The 14688-nt window shown below is 41.0% G+C and overlaps 1 pseudogene; it reads right to left on the reverse strand.

The window, feature by feature from the left end:
• Positions 1 to 14688, reverse strand: part of LOC143637778 (teneurin-4-like) — a 373204-nt pseudogene that overhangs the window by 170761 nt on the left and 187755 nt on the right.

Genomic DNA, 14688 nt, shown 5'->3' on the forward strand with positions numbered 1-14688 from the left:
CCTCCCTCCTGGTTTGTCTTTTTAAAACACTATTGCCGGGGCTGGGGTTGTAGCTCATTGGTAGAGCGCTTGCCTTGCACATGTGAGGGCCTGGGTTCAATCCTCAGCACCACATAAAAATAAATAAATAAAAATAAAGATACTTGTCCATATCAACTAAAAAAAAAATTTTAAAAAAACCCTATTGTCTTCCTCTTTTCAAATCCTGTAAGATTCTTTGTTCTTAATTCTGAGCACCATCCATAAACACTAGGAAATAAAACTTCCTATGACAAAGCCAAATCCACCAATGGTGAGGCAATGAGGGAGGGGAGAGGCTAGATCAGGTGGAGAAAAGCTCTGTGTATAAAAATCTTATCCTACCCATGTTCTGGAAGATAATGGTAATAAATATTAGCAGGAGAAATAGTGAGAAAGATAGATATAATGGTATTATTAGTAGTACAAACTACTGTCTAATGAGTTCCAACTACGTTGGCAGGTTCCTTCATTTAGTATTTCAGTGATTCCTGCAACACAATTAAAATCTGCATATGGAGGCACGGGGATGCTTAAGACTTAGCTTAAGAAACTAGAGTTGAAATCATTTGGGCTCGCTCTTTATTTATCAGAATATGGTTTCTAAGAGGATTGAATTAATGAACAATTAATTAAAACTCTAAAAAGACATTCTCAGTGTGGTGGGTACACCTGCCCTCTTAAGGAGCAATGGTTCTGTTAATTCATGGATATGCAGGCTAATATCAAGATAGACCAGGTATATCTAAGACCCATTAAAAATACTGCTAGCCTTCTCGGGTTCAAGTTGATTGTTTTTATGAATTAGAAATCTACAAAGAGGTCCCAGAGTTGTCAGAGTCTCAAGACATCCGTGAGAAGTACACTATAACAACATTGGGTGCTTTCAGAACTTTACCAAAAATTACAGAGCTTAGCTCAGAATTAGGGTCTTCCCAACAATATCATTAGATTTCACAGGACATATTGCACTGGTGACAATCCTTTTCTTTGTACAGTTAGCAATCATGCCTATAAAATAAAATCTCTCAATGAATTGCTGAAATGGTTGGATAGCTTGGTCAAACAAGGAAGATTTGGAAGAAGTGAAATTCCATATGCTTTACAATCACCATCTTTACTTTTCTGAACTGAGACCTAACTGTATAGGTTCTAAATTCCTAACCAACTAACAATCTCCCCCTCCTTCTACCTTTTTGGTTCTTTACAATGCAATAACTTGCACAAAGAATCCTTTAGTTTCCTTAGCAACTGTTTGAAATTTATTTGGTTATCAAAATAAGCTGTTCCATTTTGGAGAGCCCAGCTGAGCCTGTGTGCAGCAATTTGCATGGTTCAAACTGATGGGCAATTTTGATTTCATTGTAGAAAGAAGAAAATGCTATCCCTAGCCCACCAATTCAACCATCAGAAATGCTTGTTTATTCAATGCTTTCCCCCCCTTCCCCATTAATGCATAACACAAGTTTTTGTGGCTTTGCTTTGAAAAGCTGCTGCATTTGGTTTCTGTCCCATGACGACCCTGAAATGGTTACAGCTGCTTTGAAAATATAGGATGAATTGTAGTTTGATGTTACTCTCAAAGACATGAAAAATGTGATATGGGATTATCATATATTTAATTTGTATAATTTAAAAATATATACCCTTTAAAAATATTTAAAAATACCCCCAAACCATTTGAGGATCTGTTGGGGGTAAATGTTAATTAGTCTGGATTTTAATACCCAAGAGAGAATGGCTGGGGATTCGAACAGACAAGAAAAGAGGAATGAACATTTGCTGAATGCATCTTTACTGCTAGGCTTTGAAAGCAAAGGTGTTGTCAACCTTGCTCTACAGATGACAAAACTAAGGCCAAGGGATATGGAGTAACTGGCAAGAGTTAACGGAACCAATAAAAAGCAGGGTCAAGAATCACATCCTGGACGTCGAGGCTCCGGAGTATTTATCTTCCATCACACTACACTGCTTCCCCTGCACTGTGGAGCAGGAACTCTAATCTTAATTCTGGAATCAGCTCTCTTCCCTGATACCCTCAGAAGGGATAAGAAATATGCACTTACTTCAGAGTTAAGGGCTTTTCCCCTTGGGATATGTCTAAGGAACTAGAGTTTTAGCATCACAATTAAAAACATAAACTGAGTAGACATTGGTTTGACCAGGGCACAAACCTTAAGAACCATGTGGTCTCACATAAACTATAGGAAGCTTTGTCCTCTGTTTTATAGAATGATATATTTTACATCACAGTAATTGCTTCTGATGCTGACCACTTTCCAGCACTGCACTGCATTTAAGTTGTTGCTAAACAGGATTTCCATTTGCATCAGTAATGACAGATAATCCCTTTAAGCAAAAATACTCCAATTAAAATAAACCAATAAGTCTGTGCAATTTTGTGTTGCCTCTTATCTGCACCTCCTGCTCCTTGGGAAAAACTAAACAAAACTGAAACAACCCACAAACTAATTTCATTAGAGTGGGAGATTTCAGACAGATCTAACTCCTGTTTAAAGAATGTCTGTTAGAGATCATGGAAAGAAGAAAACACATTTTGTTAAGTGAGAGCCTCAGCCAATTCCTTGAGGGTTAAGCATATTTTAAATCTATGTTTTTAACATGCTCATCTAAAAAACACTCTTCCCTTTATGCTATTTACCTAAGCCACCTGACACTATAAACTAATATTAGCATCACAAGCCAAAATGCAGGACCATGGACAGGGCCATCTTGGAAAAAAATTCTGTAGAGCCATGAGCTAATTATATGGTGATTCTATTACTAATTTCATATGCAGAACTTGCAAATTTCAATGCACCTTATAGAAAAATCGAGTTCAATATTCTTTTGAAGAGGAGGGAAATGAAGCCCAGAACATCTGTTCAGGGGATTTGCTTAAGGTTGTACCACAGTTCAGTAGCAACAATTAGACTGTAACTCAGGGCTCCTGACTCCTAACCCAAAGTGGTTCCAATGGCCTCAGTCATACTATCTCCTTCCATATTCTATTAATGACAAAAAATGTAAATTATGCAGTGTTTTAAGTATTAAAACCTTTTCAAAGGAGATTAGCTTTGCCCTCAAAACACTGGGCAGGGGTTCTGGTTTAGCTCTTTGGAAATGTGCCCAGTTTTTACTTCCCTTGATGATGACCATAGGTCAAGAGCTGACTTTGGACTTCAAGATCATTATCTCAGAGGTCATAAGTAGATACTGTGACCAAGAATATGCCACTCTATTAACCAAACTAATGGCTGGAATACAAATCCTTGAAAGAACAGAGAGGCTCAGAAGACATGACTTCTAAGTTCACAGAGATGAGAGGAAAGATGAGCAATGAAGGCTAGCTATAGCTACTTTATGAAGAAAACCAGAAAGATAATGTAGGTCACAGCAGATGCAGGAAAAGGGATGCGTATATTGCCCAGAATGACAACCATTCTGAATTGTGAGCTCAGACGACTTTCTTAGTGCCAGTTTTGGTGAGTCTGCACTGCTCTTGGCTAACATTGAAAGAACATATGTCTATGGCATGTTGGAAAGATCTCTAAGACATTCGGAACATAGGCTTATGGATTCCCATTAAAAAATGCCAAAATCCAAATGCCACCACCATTTCTGTAATTGAAAGAAATATTCATGTTTTATTATATTATAGGATTTCACATCCACACTTCTTTTGGGGTCCTGTAACTGTGCGATGGGGTCAGGTAAGAAAGATTATGCAGAGGGCAAGAGCACCGGGATCATATTCCATACTCCACCATCTATTGGCTGTGTGACTCTGGTCAAGTCAATTAACACAATTCTTAGTTTTTGCATCTAAAATGGGCAAAAATTATTATACTTACCTCACAGGGTTTCTGTGAGGATTAAATATGAAATGAAATAATCTTGATTAAAAAAACAACTTTGAAACAAACATACTATGCAAATATTAATGACTATTGTTATTGCAGATGAGGAAAATGGAGCTCAGGAAAACTAAGTAACTTGCTCATGGTCACATGGCTGGTAAATGCTAGATACCTGAAGTAGTGTTATCATTAAACCACGAGATCCAGAAACCTTCCCATTATAACACATTATCTAACCCCCTCACCACTCCCCACTCCTGCAGATGTCCATTCAGCCCATGAGATTTCCCCAGAAGAGCTGGTCTTGACCCCACACAAAGATGGCCACCCCAGCAGTGTGAACACCCATGATGCTCCCCTTGAGGCGTGGGATGGGATATCACTGAGCACCATGAACCCTGCCAGAGCACACTCTGAGCTCATAGTGACAAGGAACTGCAATGAAGACACAGGTGGGCTGGCAGCCGGCGTGGAGTGCAGAGGGATGGAGGAAGCACTAGAGCATGGAGCTGTGAGCCAGGCACAGGACGTGCATGATGGAGGTCTCCTTGGTTCAAAGGCAGACACAGAGGACTCACAACACGGACAACGCAGCAACCCTACCTTCTGTGGCTCCTTTGCCTTTCCTGTCAGGGGTCTCTAAGCCAGTGCCCCCTGAGGGATACAGGGAGACGTCCGTTGGCACAGGCCAACTGCTGGCTGTGTCCTCCGTGATCTCATACATCTGCCCCTCCATCGGCTGCAGGTACCAGTTTAGGCCAAACAGGTGCATGGCTGTGGTGAGCAATAAGAAAAGTCATCTTTTTCTGCTGGAGGTGGAAATGGAGCTCCAAAGCCATAAGGGGAGGGTGGGACGGGTGGGGAACACAGACATTCAGTTCAGTTCAACAAAAGCCCAGGAAAGGGGCTCTTACAGTGCCAGGCCCTGCACAGGGGACTGGAGACACAGACGATTAAGGCTTGACCCTGCCCTCGAGGGGCTCACAGTCTGGTTGAGCCAGGACGGGGAGTTTCAGGAGGTCTTGGCCTTTTGCTTCAAAAGATAAATAACAATCTAGAGGGAAAAATTACAATTTGTATCACCAAGAGTTAATTTCCTTAATGGAAAAATAACTTTCACAATAATAAGCAAAATCAAACAACCCAGTAGGAAAATAGGCATAGGATATGAACAGACAGTTTACAGAATAAGAAATACCAGTGACTCTGCATCATAGGAAAAGACTCTTGACATTACTCATGGTGAAAGGGATGTAAGTTAAACTCTGAAATATTATTTTTCACATATGGTTTGGCAAAGATAAAGAGGACTGAAAATATACTATATTGGCAGAGATTTGGGAAGCAAGCACTCTCATACTTTGCTAATGTGAGATTAAACTGGTATTTGATAAATCTAATCAAATTTAAAATATATACACTCTTTACCCTGGAACTTAAAGTTTCCATTCTTGAAATTTTACCTGTATACTCACACGTGTACTAAATGGTGTGCATATAAGGCTATTCACCACAGTATAACTTGTAATAGCAAAATGTTACAAACCAATCATTGATAGGGGCTAGATAAGCTATTATCTACAGCAAAATAGTATAACCATACAGGAGAATGAAAAAGCTTTTTATATATTTTTCTGGAAAGAAAACTATAATGTATAGCTGACTGTATTTGACAAACTACCTTTGAGTTAAAAATAAATTTCTGCATTTGTACAGAATATTTCAAAAAGGATATGAAAGATAGTTATAACAGTGGGTATGTCCTCTGAAGGAAAAAGCTGTAGGGTCAGGGGAGGAGGGAGACTTGCTTTTCACCATGTATCTTTTGTACCTTTTCATTGTGTACCATGTGTATGCATTTCTGTTTAAAAAACATTTTCCAGTGTAGCAATTGCAAATAGTCTCATACAACAATCTAAAAAAAATCACGAGACAACAAAGCATGAATGTTGTTTGAGACACAGTGCCTGAAAGGGCTAGGAAGACTGTTTCCAAAAAAGTTTGTGATATAGTACAAAGCACCTGCCTAAATCCCACTTTTGGATTCAAGACTCATCCAGACTCACCACCTTCAAGAGGCCTACACCGATTTCCCACACATGGAGGAAACACTCAAGTCTCCCAACCCTTCCGCCCAGGTGCTGTGAGCTGCTTTTGCTCCTTTGTTCCAATGATGAACATTTTCTAAAAGCCCACTCTATAGCCAGCAGTGTAATAGGAAAGATCTGGAAGCAACCTACAGAGATAGCATCGAATCAGGCCATCCATGTTTTCCATGAGCTCATAGGAAAGGAGGGAAGACAGACAGATAACAAAGTCTATTGAGAAGGATAAGGCCCAGAGGAGGAGGTGGCTGATCCAGAAGGAAGGCCTCAAGAATGCAGAGAAGATCCACAGACAGATGAAGGCCATAGTAATTGCACTTGTTGAGGTCCTGCAATGGGACAGGGAGCATGCCAGGTAACATATGTATATTATGTCCAATTCTCTTGGCAGCCCCACTAGACCCAGTTTACAGAGGTATACATTAAAACTCAGAAGGCAAAATTTCCCAGTACACAAAATGATGAATGCCTGAGGAGTTGGGAAATGCATATTACCCCGATTTGAACATTATTCATTTGTATACATGTATACTGAATTATCATCTTATGCTTCATAAAGATGTACAGATATTATGTCTTAGTAATAAATAAATTAATCTAAAAACTCAGGTTAGTTGAAATTTATGACAATCATAAAACTATTGTTTATGAGTGCTCCCCATGTACTACACATTGTGTTAAGAGTATTAAAAGCAACATTTCCTTTAACTCTCATGACAATCCTGAAGGGTATTAATAACCCCATTTTACAGATGAAGAAACCAAGGCACAACAAGACCAAATGATGTATCCAAGGTGAAATGGCTAGCAAGTGACAGAGACTAGACGAGAAACCCAAGCTGCTCAAATCCCCCAAACACAGACCACTAGTCTTTCTGGCTTGGAGGCCCAGGTTCCACCTACTTAGCTGCACTGCCCCTCCCTACTTGAGTCTAGCAATGCAGGCATTAGAAAGACTGCTCCTTCAACATGTCAACGGCCTCCAGACTTTTACTTCTTTTTAGGTAGCAACACGGGATCCTTGAGGGAGAGGCAGCTATGGCTCCTGGCTTCCATCTTATGGAAGATGTCACAGATGGTGGTTTTGAGGGAGTGTGTGACTGCCTTCAAGACAAAAAAAAACCCATAGAGTGCCTAGAGCATATAGCGCACGCTTCTGACTTCAGGTTCAAACACAAGCCATCCAGGGGACACACACGTTTGACTTAGTCAGGAGGCCATACCCAGCAATGGTCATGAGATCAACCCTTTGCTTTCCCTTTGGTTACTGTGGAGTGGGACCAGAGGTAAGAAAACTGGTTTTGAATTGTAGTCAAGGTATCCAAACTGAGAAATGGGATACTAATATTGCAAAAGACAGTTGCTATCAATGAAGTATCATGTGGCAAAAGTGCATTGCAAACTGCACATATGTGTGATTGTCATGTTTTCTGACCTCTACATTGGTGCTGTTGATAATAATAGTGACAATAGTAGGTGACATTTACTGAGCACTGATTTAAGTACCAGATTCCTATAAGGTGCTTCATACTGCTCTCCACTCCTCTGAGAGGTGACAATAATAACAATAAAACAGTTCACTTGCCTGGAAGGAGGGAGCACTCTGTTTCCAAGATTGAATTAGCTCACATTTCTGCTTACCTTCTTACTGTTTTAATCTATATATTGGCAACTCCAAAGGTAATGGAGAACTTGTTTGAACTGCAGACAACTCAGATACATGCAGTTAAATGAGCAGCGCTTCTTCCCCCATTAGAATCAATTATCTCATCTAAGTGTGCAAAAGTGCTGTCTTGTTAAAAGGTCATGAGAATTAACTAATCCCAGAATGAATAGAACTCTCACAGTTCTGTGAAGAGAAACATTTTTATTGTTAGAACTTTCTCTTCTTTTTAAGAAGATGCAGAGTGAGTCCTTCCTTGAACACACACACACACACACACACACACACACACACACACACTGAAGGGAAAGAAGTGTTGAAGGTGAACATGGTCCCTAGGACTCAGATGCCTGGGGGTGGGGGTGTGGGGGGTGAACATTAGTGCCCTTTCCTCTTAACTTTTTACCCACTGCAATCATACTGGCCCATACAATTGTGAGGCTGGGGTGGGTAGGGGGTGTTTCTGTGACCTGTGCATTCCTGAAAGCCAGATGAGAAAGCAAAGCTCTGTCTCCAACTCCAACTGAGTCTGACTCCAGGTGACTTGGCCATCCAGAAGTAATTTGGAGGCTGCATGGTTGGGAAAGGAACCCAGGGTCACCTAGATTGGACTGAGAAATGGCTTGCTGGCAGGTGATAATTAGAGACAAGAGTCGGATAAGGCAGAGATTAAGAGATACGAAGTTCAAGTTCAACAGCAACGTCATCTTAAAGCCAAAATAAGAGAGACCTTTCGTCTGTGATCCAGGATATTAAATATAAGTCATTGTTGTGACCTCTTGATTCTTTCATTGTGTTGTTTGGCTGGTGGTCAATTTTATAGTCTTGGGTGATAGGCAAGGGCAAGAGAGAAAGGGAAATAGTCTGCTTTGCTCTTATCTTTCCAAAGGACAGACATATACTCAGCTAGAGACTGTCCCTTGAATAGCAAGCTCAAGTGACCACTTCATCCATGACAGTCATCTAAATGATAATGCCAACACAAAAATTTTCCTCATTTCAGTGCATACTAAATGCCAAACACTTTATTTATACTATTCAATTTCATCCTCATATGAAGGTAGGTTGAAAATTATTAATGGGAATATATATATGATGGAACTAGAAAAGAAATTGAGTTATAGTGACATACTCTGATTTACTCAGAGAGGTAAATGAAGTTACTCAACACCACAGAGCTGATATAAGTGTGAGACAAGTTCCCAAACCATACCACCTCTTTTCTATATTTACTTTAAAAAGAAGATAAAATATGGGCAATGTAAAGGCTAAATATAATATAAACAAATTTAAGCTAAAATAAATGTTGTGGGGGAGGTGGTTATAATAAATATTCCCTGGCCCACAATAGCCCTCATTTAAAGCTGTGTAGAGCAGTAAATGGATGTTAGCCAAGTGATTTGGAAGTAATAGCCATGGATTTAAAAGAAAGGAAGGAAGGAAGGATTGAAGGAAGAAAGGAATGGTGAAGAAAAAAAAGACATGTGTCTCCCTAGCCTGAAAAGGATGCAACAAACTACTGAAACAATATAAATTATAATTACTGTATTCCTTATTCTCTGAAGAATTAATGGTAACCACCTACCACCCGTGTACATCACAGAATTATCTAAATTACACCCTGCTGTGTGTATTTATAACCAAGGTGCAAAACTCTGCTCAGTACATTGAAAGTGACCTACATAAGAAACCTGATCCTGGTTTTCCCATTAGACTAGTTTGTAACTCAATGAAAAGGTGAAGAGATGCTAAGGAGTTCAGAAAGAGGCTGTGGAAAGGTAGAGGTCCACAGGATAACCCACACAGAAATGTTAATGAGTTCTAAAAGCCAGCAGCCAGGATGGCGGAAGTTCTGATTCCCTGGCTCTGGTCAGTCTGACATTTTCCTGTTGCCTTTTCCTACCCAGCAAGACATGAGAGATGGCTCAGAAAGTTCAAGCTCTAACCTGACATTTTTAGAAAATGCTCCATAGATGTGCAGACCTTGAAGGTTCCCCCAGAGAACCCAACCAGCAGGAGGCAATTAACAAAGTCTTTATGCAGGAGTGGCCAATGAGAACAGGAGAGTTCCTGCTGTCAGAGTGCGGGCATCTCTTCCAAAATCAAGCGCAGGGCAGAACACAGTGTGTGAGCACGCTAGCAGCGCCAGGGAGTGACCAGAATAACTGTGCCCATAAAGAATTGTTGACTCAAGTGGCACTTTGAGTTTCAAAAGGCAGTGGGACCCAATCCAGCCATACAGCTACCCACTTTCCTGTGTATATGAAATGCTTTGATTTTGGCGACTTTTGGTTTATTTTAAAATAAAGTCATTGGTATAAAATTCAAATCAATGGGCTCTTTTGACTTATGTCATCTAGCAGGGGAAACAACAGCAAGAACAACAACAGATTTTCATTTCCAAGGTTATATTCCTGGTTTTGCTACAAATCCACATCATTCAGAAGTTTCAGACCAAGATGCTGTGAACAAGCTGGGTGCAGTGGCGCATGCTTGTAATCCCAGTGGCTTGGTGGGTGAGTGGGGCAAGGCAGGGGGATCCCAAGTTCAAAGACAGCCTCAGCAACTTAGTGAGGTACTGAGCAACTCAGTGAGACCCTGTCTGTAGATAAAATATACAAAAGAGCTAGGAATGTTGTTCAGTGGTTTAACACCCATGGGTTCAATCCCTGGAAACCTGCCACCCAAATGCTGTGAACAAAGAGGTATACTGCAGTGTAACAGGAAAAAACTGGAAGCAACCTAGATGTCTAAAAATAGCAGAACTTAGCTAAATTATGGTACAGGTACTGGACGGAATACAAGGCAATCATTATCAAAAATAACTATGACAACCAGCAATGAGGGAAATCTTAAGATATAATGTTAAGGGGGAGGGGAAGTAGAACACAAAATTGCATGTTTTTCCTGACCATATTTCTGTAGAATCAGATACATATACATATACAAAACAAAACAAAAAAACCTGTAAAAAAGATACATGAGGGCTGTGGTTGTGGCTCAAGCGGTAACGCGCTCGCATGGCATGCGCGGGGCACTGGGTTCGATCCTCAGCACCATGTACAAATAAAATAAATATGTTGTGTTCACTGAAAACTGAAAAATAAAAAATAAAAAATAAATAAATAAAAAAAGGTACATGAAAATCAACAAGTCTTGGGTTACCTATTGTGTAGGGTTCTGGATAAATGTTGTCCTCTAGTTTCCAAAAGCACTGTTTACATTAAAAAGGAAGTTCTACCACTGTCTCAGACTAGAGAGGTGGAAGAGAAGGATGCTGGGCAGAAGGAAGAAAACCTAACTTTGGGCACGTGCCATGTGCACGTGACATTAGACATGAGGACTTACGTGCACTATCTCATTCAATCCTTAGGTAAACCTTGAGAAACTGGTATAACGAGTAAGAAAACTGGAAGTTCAGAGAGGTTCTGAGACTTGGTCAGAGACACACAGATAGGAAGTGATTCAAGCTGCACTGGAACCAGATCTGAATGGTTCCAAAACAAATTAAAGTGTAAAGGAAAGTAAGGAAAAACTGTGGCTGATACCATGTGCAGATTTGCTCTTTTGAGATAGTTGTAAGGGACTTTCCTCTTGTGGACAAAGTATGGAGCCCCACTTTGTCATATCCTGGTTGCCACAACCAAAACCATGTAAGCAACTTGTCTGGGGGCAGCATCAGCCTTCAGGATGGAGTCCACCCAGATTAGTCAGTGCATGTGACAGGACCTAGGACGGAGCAGAGCCCATATCTTTAGACCCCTAGCTCTGAGCTCTTGCCATGAAATGACTCTGTCCTTTTGGAACAGCAGAAAATCCCGTAAGAGGAGGAATCCTCCTTGTTGGTTGTCCTTACATCAGGCACTGTTTCCCAGATGGAGGGAGCCGTCTCATGACCTAAGATAAGGGGAACAACCCACAGGACAGGCCACATGAGGCTGTCATGAGGATTATTCCTTCCATTTCTACCCTCCAGCATCTGGTCCAGAGGAGTGAAGAAGAAAGGGAGGAGACAGACGCCCTGAGGATCAGTATCAAGACAACAGTTCTTACCTATGAAAACTTTGGCCTGTGTATGATATAATGCTGAAGGAGTCACTTTCATTATGTCATTTAGCTCTCTAAGATGGATGCTCTTAGTAACTCCATTTTATAGATTAGGGGCCTCAAAAGAGAGCTACAAAGTAGACATTAATAATTGAATTCTATATCTTTAGAAAACCAGGGCCCTGGAATTATCTACAAATGCACCACTAATCATAGCAGCACCACCATCCCAAAGCAGGTCTCAGTGACTCTGAACCCTAAAATCCTCTCACACTGTGGCCAAAGAAACACAGGTTTACATTCATTCCTGAGATTTTTTGATAAGATCATTGACGAGGGAATAGACTTTCAGGGAATGACCCACAGAGAAGACGTGGCTAATGCTAGGGAAGGCCACAGGCTTCTCTTTATATTCAAGCCTTCATTATTGATTCAGGCATCGAAGAGATCCAAGGACAGCCTGCTTGTCCCAAACTGCCTTTTAGGTAGCACAACATGACAGCTCCAGATCTGGGGAGTGCCTGTCATTTCCCAAGGCAGGGATGCTGGCAGACACTCAGCATAGCTAGATTCCTTTCATTGTGTCACTTGGTCCTAAGTGTGGACACTCATCAGATGGTTAACTAACTAAGGCATCTCTGCATAAACGTGTCTCAACTGAGGCAAGATCAGCCTCTATGATGTGGCATCCCTTCCTTTTCCTGTACTAAAGATCGAATGGGGCAGAAGAAAAACATGGGGTTGGTGAATCTTGACAGCCTACAGAAGGAAAAGATGACTGTTGCTATGCTCCATTTCCATAGCTACTAGAACACATACTCTAGCTCCGCCCTACAGTGACATTTCCATTTCCTGATTTCCTTTGGCACACCGACCATGTAACTGATTTTTTTCCATGGTCAAAGACAATCAGGAGGCATCTTCATTGTACCTCAAATGGAGTTTTGATTTGTGTGTATATTATTAAGATAGACCTTTTTCCTCTGGATCATTCACTTTGGTAAGGAGAATGAGGGAAGACAGCTTAACATGGAATCTGCCATGCGGATTAGTAACCTGGGATAATATTTCTCCATAATGAGAAGCATTTTGAAGGAGCACTTTAAAATTTTACAGCAGAGTGCTTGCTGTCTCTTCTTTACCCTTTATAGCTCTCCTGTCCCCTGTTCTTTGGGATCATGCCACGTTCTCTTGCCTCCCTACCCTTTTCTACACAGCACGAGACACTCAGTAGATGTGAGTCCCCTGCTGCCGAGTTACACAGCCCCTGTGTTGGGTTCAGTCCTTGGGTTATGAAGGTTAAGGCTGCACAGAATTCCAGGCATCATGAAGACAATGATCATGATAATGACAATGATGATAACATAAGCAACAGTTACTGTCTCGTTAGCTGGAAGCTATACTGTGCCAAGCACTGCGCTGAGTCACAGTGTCACTGGATCCTCAGGAAGGCTGTAAGATAGGTATCCTTACCCTCATTTGCAAGAGGAGGAAACAGAGACAAAAGTGGTTCACCGATCTGCCTGAGGTTTCCGTTTAGTACGAGGTAGAGACGAAATCAGATCCCAGTCAGATCCACACTGACCTGAGTCTGCTGCTAGCCACTCCATGATGTGACCTTCTGATGAGATAAAGAACTGTGAAAATGACCAAGATGGAAATAACATGGCCAGTCTCAACATGACGTGGAACTGTCTTCCTGTTCAAATATCGTTGGCAGAGTTTCCCCGAGAACACACTTGATCCCTTCTGTGCAGAAATGATTTTAAAAGAGCATTTCCAAAACCATTGAGCACAGTGTCTGTTGGTCCACATGACCTCTCCTGACTCAGGAGTCTCACTCTGAGTGGATTTCTCTGTCCCTTGACACATCTGCATGGTCAGATCCATGCTCTTGCTCTTAGTATCCTCTGCCTGGAATGGCCATTAGCTTCTCTATTTCTTAAAGAAGCTAATGGTCAATCCTTCCAGGTCTCGTTCACAAGGACTCACACCATCACTCCCAGCCAGAAGTATTGTCTGCCCTGGGCCCTTACCACTATTTCCCACGTATCCTAAAAGTGCTATCCGGATGCTATTTCTGTTCATGCTCCCTCTCTTGCTGTTTTCCCTGCCAGACTTACTATTCAGTGGAGTTCTGTAGGAGAGACAGCCAGGCCTCCAGTTCTGGCCCATACCATTTGCCCCAGCAAGTCAGTTACTTAACCACTCAGTTTTTTCATCTGTGTAAATGGAAATAATTGAAAACCATCTTCCAGATTCTTGTATAGATTAAATTTAAAGAAGGTTCTTTATGTATTATAAAATGCATTGAAAATATGAAACATTATTATTTCCATTGCTTAATAATTAATGAATGAACACTTAAATGAATTAATTTAATTCAGGCTGTATTTCATATATAGACACTTGCAAAAAAAAAATTCTCCTATGTAGACTATCAACAGTCTCAGACCTACACAATGAGGTGTATGTACCTCATTGTGTAGGTCTGCGATTTAATAGATCTGATAATGACAGAAAAAGTTAACAACCAGGTCAAAGAAAAGACTTCAATTTTCAGGAAAAGAAAAAATGCTACTTATCCCCAAACTTTCACTTACAGCTCTTTTCCCCTTCTACTCTGTCTCCATCCAAATACCCTTTCTGCATGCACAGCTGGGAGGAATTGCATGAGTGCTCACAGACCCAGAGACACAGATAAGAGGAACAGGTCTTGAAGAATTATAGAGATGGACAGAGTGGTCCAATTTGATACAATATGATAAAATGAGCCCACACCACAATTAAGGGTCCTGTCACTTTTTTCTCCTCCATGACTGGGGCCTGTGAAAAAATCTAACTCTGGGCTTAAGGGCACAATAAACCTATCCGCCTGCCACACACCAGCAGGAAGAGTTTTCTCCAAAGGGAAATGTTACACTGGTGACAATCTACTGATGCCAAATGAAGCCTGGAGGACACCAGATTCCACAGGGTGATAGTGCTCAGTATG

This window comes from Callospermophilus lateralis, unplaced genomic scaffold, assembly GCF_048772815.1.
Source record: "Callospermophilus lateralis isolate mCalLat2 unplaced genomic scaffold, mCalLat2.hap1 Scaffold_63, whole genome shotgun sequence".
NCBI classification, from domain to species: Eukaryota; Metazoa; Chordata; class Mammalia; order Rodentia; family Sciuridae; genus Callospermophilus; species Callospermophilus lateralis.